Genomic DNA, 7690 nt, shown 5'->3' on the forward strand with positions numbered 1-7690 from the left:
GTAATTTTGTTTGACAACAAATAGACTATATTTCCCATATGATGGTCATGTCATTCACAAGTAAATGTGAAACAAAGTCAGGGATTACATCATCCCAAGAACCTGAAGATCTTGCATTCAGAGGCCAATGCAACTTCGGGTCGTAGATAATAGTCCATTTACTTAATTGCCTCCACCGTAAACGAGCATTCAGATTCAATCTTCACATTGTTGCACCCGAAATTTGCCAACAAGTATATTACATGTCTAATCGCCATGAGCTCCGCTGAATCAACATCTCGGAGATGCGGAAGAAACCAAGTTGCTGCTACTAGAAAGTCACCCTGTTCATCGCGCACGACGACACCGCAAGCTCCAGATAAAGTATCCACATGAAATGATGCATCTACATTAACCTTGACCAGTCCATGAGACGGTTTTTGCCACATATGTCCTTTCTTTCGAGTCGGGAACTTTGGAGCTAGAACGTGAATAGACAGTGCTGCTTTTTCAGGATTTTGAATCACAGTTCCTTTCACAAGTTATCGTCATTGCCACCAAAGGTACCACGCCGCCACAACAACCAGTTCAGCCACAGATAGTCCATCTGAAACAACATCAAGCTTTGCTAAAATCTCCGTAGTGACTGAGCCTAATATGTCCTCATTAGTTGTTCTTCGAATGGCATCTAGAAGTCCCAACTGAGACCACACTTCTTTCACACGACGATATTTGAAGAGCACAAGTCTTCGTCACCCACCAAACAACATGAGCATCGAGGTGAACAAGGTATGTGTCGGGCTGGCAAAACCCCATAACAGGGTAGGACTCCATGTAGCACCTTCCAAGTAAAGTGTTTGACTTTCCCAGGCACATGTAACCTCCATATATCTTTCCAAATATGATTAATATGATCACTACCCTGCCCAACTGGCCTTGTCAACTGGGAACCAAACTGATGGTCCAGCTCTATAATATGCAGACCGGACCGAAAACGTGCCGAAACGGGTATAGTTCCATGCAATGAAATCCCCATTCATTTGAGCATGCAATGGGATTTATAAGATTCTTTGAACATCCACCGGTGTGAATACATCATGTATGAGATCTCCATCCCAATCACCAAAGTGGGGGTCAATGAGTTCTTCTATCTTAGACAATAATAACTCCCTGCGATGTGCTTGTAGGAATCCATGGGTCTTGCCAAATATTTATTTGAGATCCAAAGCCAACCCTCCATACGCACCCTCGCTAAAAAGATTGAATCCCGCTATGATACTCTGCCAAGTGTAGACGACCCTTTCTTAGGTTCAGCTTTAAGGTTATTTCCATCTGGATAGTATTTAGCACGCAGGACTTGTGCACATAAAGAGTATGGGTTTTGGATCAGTCACCAACACTGTTTTGCTAACATACCAAGATAACAAATGTGAAGGTCCTTAAATCCCATCCCTCTTTCTTCTATGGAACACACAATTTCCACCACGTGAACCAATGCATCTTCTTTTTCTCTTCATTATCTCCCCACCAAACCCCCGAAATTTCATCGGTAATAGCCTTGCAAATTCCCTTTGGAAATTTAAATACTGACATAGCATAAGAGGGAATTGCCTGGGCTACCGACTTTATAAGAATCTCTTTACCTTGCATGGAGAGGGTTTTCTCTTTCCAACCTTTCAGTCTCCGATGGATTCTATCAATCATATGCTAAAAGCAATCACTCATGTCCACCCCAACCATAGTGGGTAGACCCAAATATGTATCTGATAGCGCTTCTGTTTCAATATTCTGTTCTCTGCGCAAATTCTCTCATGTTCTAATACTAGTATTAGGACTAAAAAAGACACTCGATTTAGCATTACTCAGTTGCTGTCGAGAACTGAGGAAATAAGTATTCAGTACCTTTTCCAGAATGCTTGCATTATGTGAATCAGTTTTCATCAAAATCGGATAATCATCTGCAAACATAAGATGGGAAATAGAAGGGCCATCCCGGCAAACTCGGATACCCTCCAAATCACCAATTTCCTCCTCCTTAGACAAAAGGCTCGAGAACCCTTCTAAGCATAATAAAAATAAGTATGGGGATAATGGGGCCCCCTATCTCAATCCTCTTGTGGGACTGAACTCGTCAATTTTAGTATCATTGGAGCGTACTCTGTAGCTGACAGAAGAGACACACTCCATAAAGCCTCACTCACTGCTCATTAAAACCTATCTTCAGCATTACCTTCTCTAGAAACCTCCATTCAACACGGTCATATGCTTTGTTCATATCTGGCTTGACAACACAATACCCATTAGATCCATGGGTCCTTTTCTTTATTGCATGAAAGCATCCATAGGCCACCAACACATTGTCAATAATAAGTCCTCTAGGAACAAAAGCACTGACAATGCTTATTAGAAGCGTAGTTTGTGCAACTGTGGAAGCAACAAGCAAGCCCTGACCCCTAGCTCAAAGGGCAAACCCATCTACTCACTAATCGAAGTTCCAATTTAAATGCAACATTAGTTCTAATTTAAATATTACAATCTAACTAAGTTTTTAAATAAAATAGTTTAAACTTGAATTTAACTCGCATATATAGTCTAGTTGTGCTCTTTAACCACCCACGTATGCTCAATCAGAACTGTCTTGAGCTGCTCATTAGTTGCTTGATGCTGAATTTGTTGATACGTTTAAACAAACTCATCAAATGTGGCCGAATTATGATACGGAAGTTGGATAGGAACGTTCATGTTCTCAAATCCCAGACCTCCGGCAACATCTACCCCTCATCCTCCATGACTATGTTGTGCATGATCAAACATGTCATCACCTCCCACAAGGGTCTCCAGATCCCATTGTTTATGAGGTTCACAAACAACTGCAAAACAGTCTTGAAGCACTCCAAATACCCTCTCCACATCCTTTCTAGCTCCTTCTTGTCATTGGGCAAAGTGACTATTTTCTGACCAATTGACTCAAAGATGGTCTTGATGAAGGTAGCCCATGAAGGATAGATGTCGTCACCAGATAGTAGCCCATGTTGTATTGATGGCCATTGACATTATATTTGCAAGGATGAGCTTGCCCTTCAGTCAACCTAGAAAACAATGGAGCCCGATGCAGCACATTGATGTCACTGTGAGATCCGGGCATGCCAAAGAAAGCGTGCCAAATCCATAGGTCCTATGATGCAACTGCTTCAAGAAGGATGGTGGCTTCTTAACATGGCCCTGATATTTCCCTTGTAGAGCTTTTGGGTAGTTCTTCCATCTCCAGTGCATGCAATCAAGAGATCCGAGCCAACGCGACCATCATCTTGCTTCGCACATTGCCAAGAGCCTCTTAGTGTCCGTGACAGTTGATTCTCTCAAATACTGAGGTCAAAACACCTTGACCACCCCAATAGCAAATCTGACCATAGCGTCTCTGCATGTGCTCTCAGATATTTGTAGGTACTCGTCCGATGAATCTGCGACCATGCCATATGCAATCATACGGAATGCAGTTGTGCACTTCTAGTAATTAGAGAATCCAATCCTTCATACGTCATCCTTCTTCAGGATGAAATAGTCATCGTAGGACCGACGCTAATGTAGAGACGATCAAAGACATTTTCTCGCATCCAAAAGCGCCGGTGAAAATTGTCCGCAAATAGGGCAGCGGGGGCAAAGTAGTCATCCATTAGCATCATATGCCCCCTGCCATGTTCCGATTCAGCACTCGATGACCCTTGATTGATCCCTTGAAATTTATAACATGTTCTTCTGCACACCCCACGTCTGTAAGGATTGCCTGCATCATCGCCTTTCGTCTACATAATTCTTCTTGTCGGACGAGTCGTCAGATGACTCAACAGAGTGCTCGTATATGTACTCCCTGTCCGAATCCACTGCTTCACAGAAAGGACAATTTTTTAGCATGAACATTTCACCAAACACTTGTTGGGCGCGGTGACCCCTGTAGGGGAGGATGGTACCTACGTGGTCGACGGACGAGAGGTGTGGACTGGCGGTGTAGGACAAGCAACGTGGTGACCGAGTGTAGCGGTGGAGGTCGCGGGGGTTCGGGAAAGTCTTGACAGGAGGCCGTGGTGGTAGACCATTGACGACTGTGAGGGAGGAAGCGGATGTAGAGAAAGGGAGAAGGGATGGAGACGCGGTGTCTGGGAGGGGTTTTGTGTGGACCGAGGGTGCCATAGTCCTACTTGGTGGCGTTCCGGACTCCTGCAAAGCCCTCCTAGTTTTCCACACTTGCGGGCCAAAACTTACGGATTAAATCTTACAAACCGACAAGAGTGAGATTGTTCCAATCCATAAATCTTGAGTCCCAAATCTTGTTGTTGTCATCCAATATGATATTGATGTATGAGAACCTCTAGTGCCATCTAGAGAGGAACTTGTTGTATTCCACATTTGATTATAGTGAAAGAATATTTGGTGGCTTAGGCTCGCGATTTTTACCCCAACTTGTGAGTTTTCCACGTAAGAATACCGGTGTTCATCTACTGTATTTATGTGGAAACAGTGGCAACGTCGTGCTAGAGTAGAAATACGTGGAAACATCAGTGTTGATTTTCTGTTACCATTTTATCTATTTTTGCTTGGAACTAGACACCTCTGAGATGGATGTCTGAGATGCAGTGTCGCGCTAGAGAAACTGAAGACGTCCTAAGTTTTGGCCGACATAACTTACTCGATATATGCCGACGCTTATGTTTCCTTCCGTGACCGAGCAACGATCCGTGAGTTAGTGCATAGAGGTGGTGCAGAAGTTACTTTATTTGCACTACAACATTTTGGATCACTATTAAGCGCGTGTTAATTCCCAACAAAAGCATCGCCAGGGATATCAACTATTCTAGGAGATTCAGCTCTAGGAACCGACTAGGGTGAGTGGTTTTGCTGGCGGTTTTGAAATGAGTGGTGCTACAACTACTGTCTAGAACTTATAGATTAAACTTTCCGTGCCGATGTGCCATAACTAGGGATTTGGTTACCGAGAGGTAAATTGGGTTAGCGACCGGTAACCGCGTATCTTGCTACCCCACCACGAGAAACCCACATACTGTGTAAAAAGACCAAAATTTCAATTTATTTGAATTTAAATGCCCCATACATAGTTAAATACTGTATAAGCTGTATTGCATCACGAGAACAACGATGGTGTAGTAGTAAAACAGCGGCATCATAGGTTGGTCGATGGTTCGAATCTTTTTTTTTGCGCTGTAAAAGGGAGTTTATTGCATTATCATAGAGTTACAGTCAAGAGGCCACAAATCCTCTATACAAGGTGGAACCGAACCCTGTTGGAAATATGCCCTAGAGGCAATAATAAAATGGTTATTATTGTATTTCCTTGTTCATGATAATTGTCTATTGTTCATGCTATAATTGTATTAACTGGAAACCGCAATACATGTGTGAATACATAGACCACAACATGTCCCTAGTAAGCCTCTAGTTGACTAGCTCGTTGATCAATAGATGGTTATGGTTTCCTGACCATGGACATTGGATGTCATTGATAACGGGATCACATCATTAGGAGAATGATGTGATGGACAAGACCCAATCCTAAGCATAGCACAAGATCGTGTAGTTCGTTTGCTAAGAGCTTTTCTAATGTCAAGTATCGTTTCCTTAGACCATGAGATTGTGCAACTCCCGGATACTGTAGGAATGCTTTGGGTGTACCAAACGTCACAACGTAAATGGGTGGCTATAAAGGTGCACTACAGGTATCTCCGAAAGTGTCTGTTGGGTTGGCACGAATCGAGACTGGGATTTGTCACTCCGTATGACGGAGAGGTATCTCTGGGCCCACTCGGTAATGCATCATCATAATGAGCTCAATGTGACTAATGAGTTAGCCACGGGATCATGCGTTATGGAACGAGTAAAGAGACTTGCCGGTAACGAGATTGAACAAGGTATTGGGATACCGACGATCGAATCTCGGGCAAGTAACATACCGATAGACAAAGGGAATTGTATACGGGATTGATTGAATCCCCGACATCGTGGTTCATCCGATGAGATCATCGTGGAACATGTGGGAGCCAATATGGGTATCCAGATCCCGCTATTGGTTATTGGACGGAGAGGTGTCTCGGTCATGTCTGCATGGTTCCCGAACCCGTAGGGTCTACACACTTAAGGTTCGGTGACGCTAGAGTTGTTATGGGAAATAGTATGTGGTTACCGAAGGTTGTTCGGAGTCCCGGATGAGATCTCGGACGTGACGAGGAACTCCGGAGTGGTCCGGAGGTGAAGATCGATATATTGGACGAAGGGTATTGGAGTCCGGAATTGTTCTGGGAGTACCGGGTGACGACCAGCGTGACCGAAAGGTGTTTCGGAGGCCCCGGCAAGCGTTGGGGGGCCTTATGGGCCAAGGGGAGGGGGCACACCAGCCCACTAAGGGGATGTGCGCCCCTCCCAACCCCTCTCACGTGACGTGGAGAGGTGGGGCACCTCCCCTAGGGCAGCCACCCCTCCCGGCTTGGGGGGCAAGTTTCCCAGGGGTGGGGGCGCCCAAACCCATCTAGGGTTTCCCCTGTGGCCGCCGCCCCTGTTGGAAATATGCCCTAGAGGTAATAATAAAATGGTTATTATTATATTTCCTTGTTCATGATAATTGTCTATTGTTCATACTATAATTGTGTTATCCGGAAATTGTAATACATGTGTGAATACATAGACCACAATATGTCCCTAGTGAGCCTCTAGTTGACTAGCTCGTTGATCAACAGATAGTCATGGTTTCCTGACTATGGACATTGGATGTCATTGATAACGGGATCACATCATTAGGAGAATGATGTGATGGACAAGACCCAATCAATATGTCCCTAATTTTTTGTTTTCTGCTGCGTTACCCTTCAGGATCATGTATTACGGTACGAGTAAAGTGACTTGCTGGTAACGAGATTGAACAAGGTATTGGGATACCGACGATCGAATCTCGGGCAAGTAACGTACCGATTGACAAAGGGAATTGTATACGGGATTGATTGAATCCTCGACATCGTGGTTCATCCGATGAGATCATCGTGGAACATGTGGGAGCCAACATGGGTATCCAGATCCCGCTGTTGGTTATTGACCGGAGAGTCGTCTCGGTCATGTCCGCATGTCTCCCGAACCCGTAGGGTCTACACACTTAAGGTTCAGTGACGCTAGAGTTGTAGAGATATTAGTATGCGGTTAACCGAAAGTTGTTCGAAGTCCCGGATGAGATCCCGGACGTCACGAGGAGTTCCGGAATGGTCCGGAGGTAAAGATTTATATATGGGAAGTCCTATTTTGGCCACCGGAAAATGTTCGGGATTTTTCGGTATTGTACCGGGAAGGTTCTAGAAGGTTTCGAAGTGGGGCCCACCTGCATGGGGGGACCCACATGAACGTGGGTAGTGAGGGCAAGGCCCCACACCCCTGGTCAAGGCGCACCAAGATCCCACCTTAGAAGGAATAAGATCATATCCCGAAGGGATAAGATCAAGATCCCTAAAAAAGGGGGATAACAATCGGTGGGGAAGGGAAATGATGGGATTTCTTTCCCCCACCTTTGCCAACGCCCCAATGGACTTGGAGGGCAAGAAACCAGCCCCCTCCACCCCTATATATAGTGGGGAGGCGCATGGGAGCAGCACCCCAAGCCCTGGCGCCTCCCTCCCTCCCGTGACACCTCTTCCTCCCCGCTTGCGCTTGGCGAAGCCCT

Source organism: Triticum aestivum, chromosome 4D, assembly GCF_018294505.1.
Source record: "Triticum aestivum cultivar Chinese Spring chromosome 4D, IWGSC CS RefSeq v2.1, whole genome shotgun sequence".
Taxonomy (NCBI): domain Eukaryota; kingdom Viridiplantae; phylum Streptophyta; class Magnoliopsida; order Poales; family Poaceae; genus Triticum; species Triticum aestivum.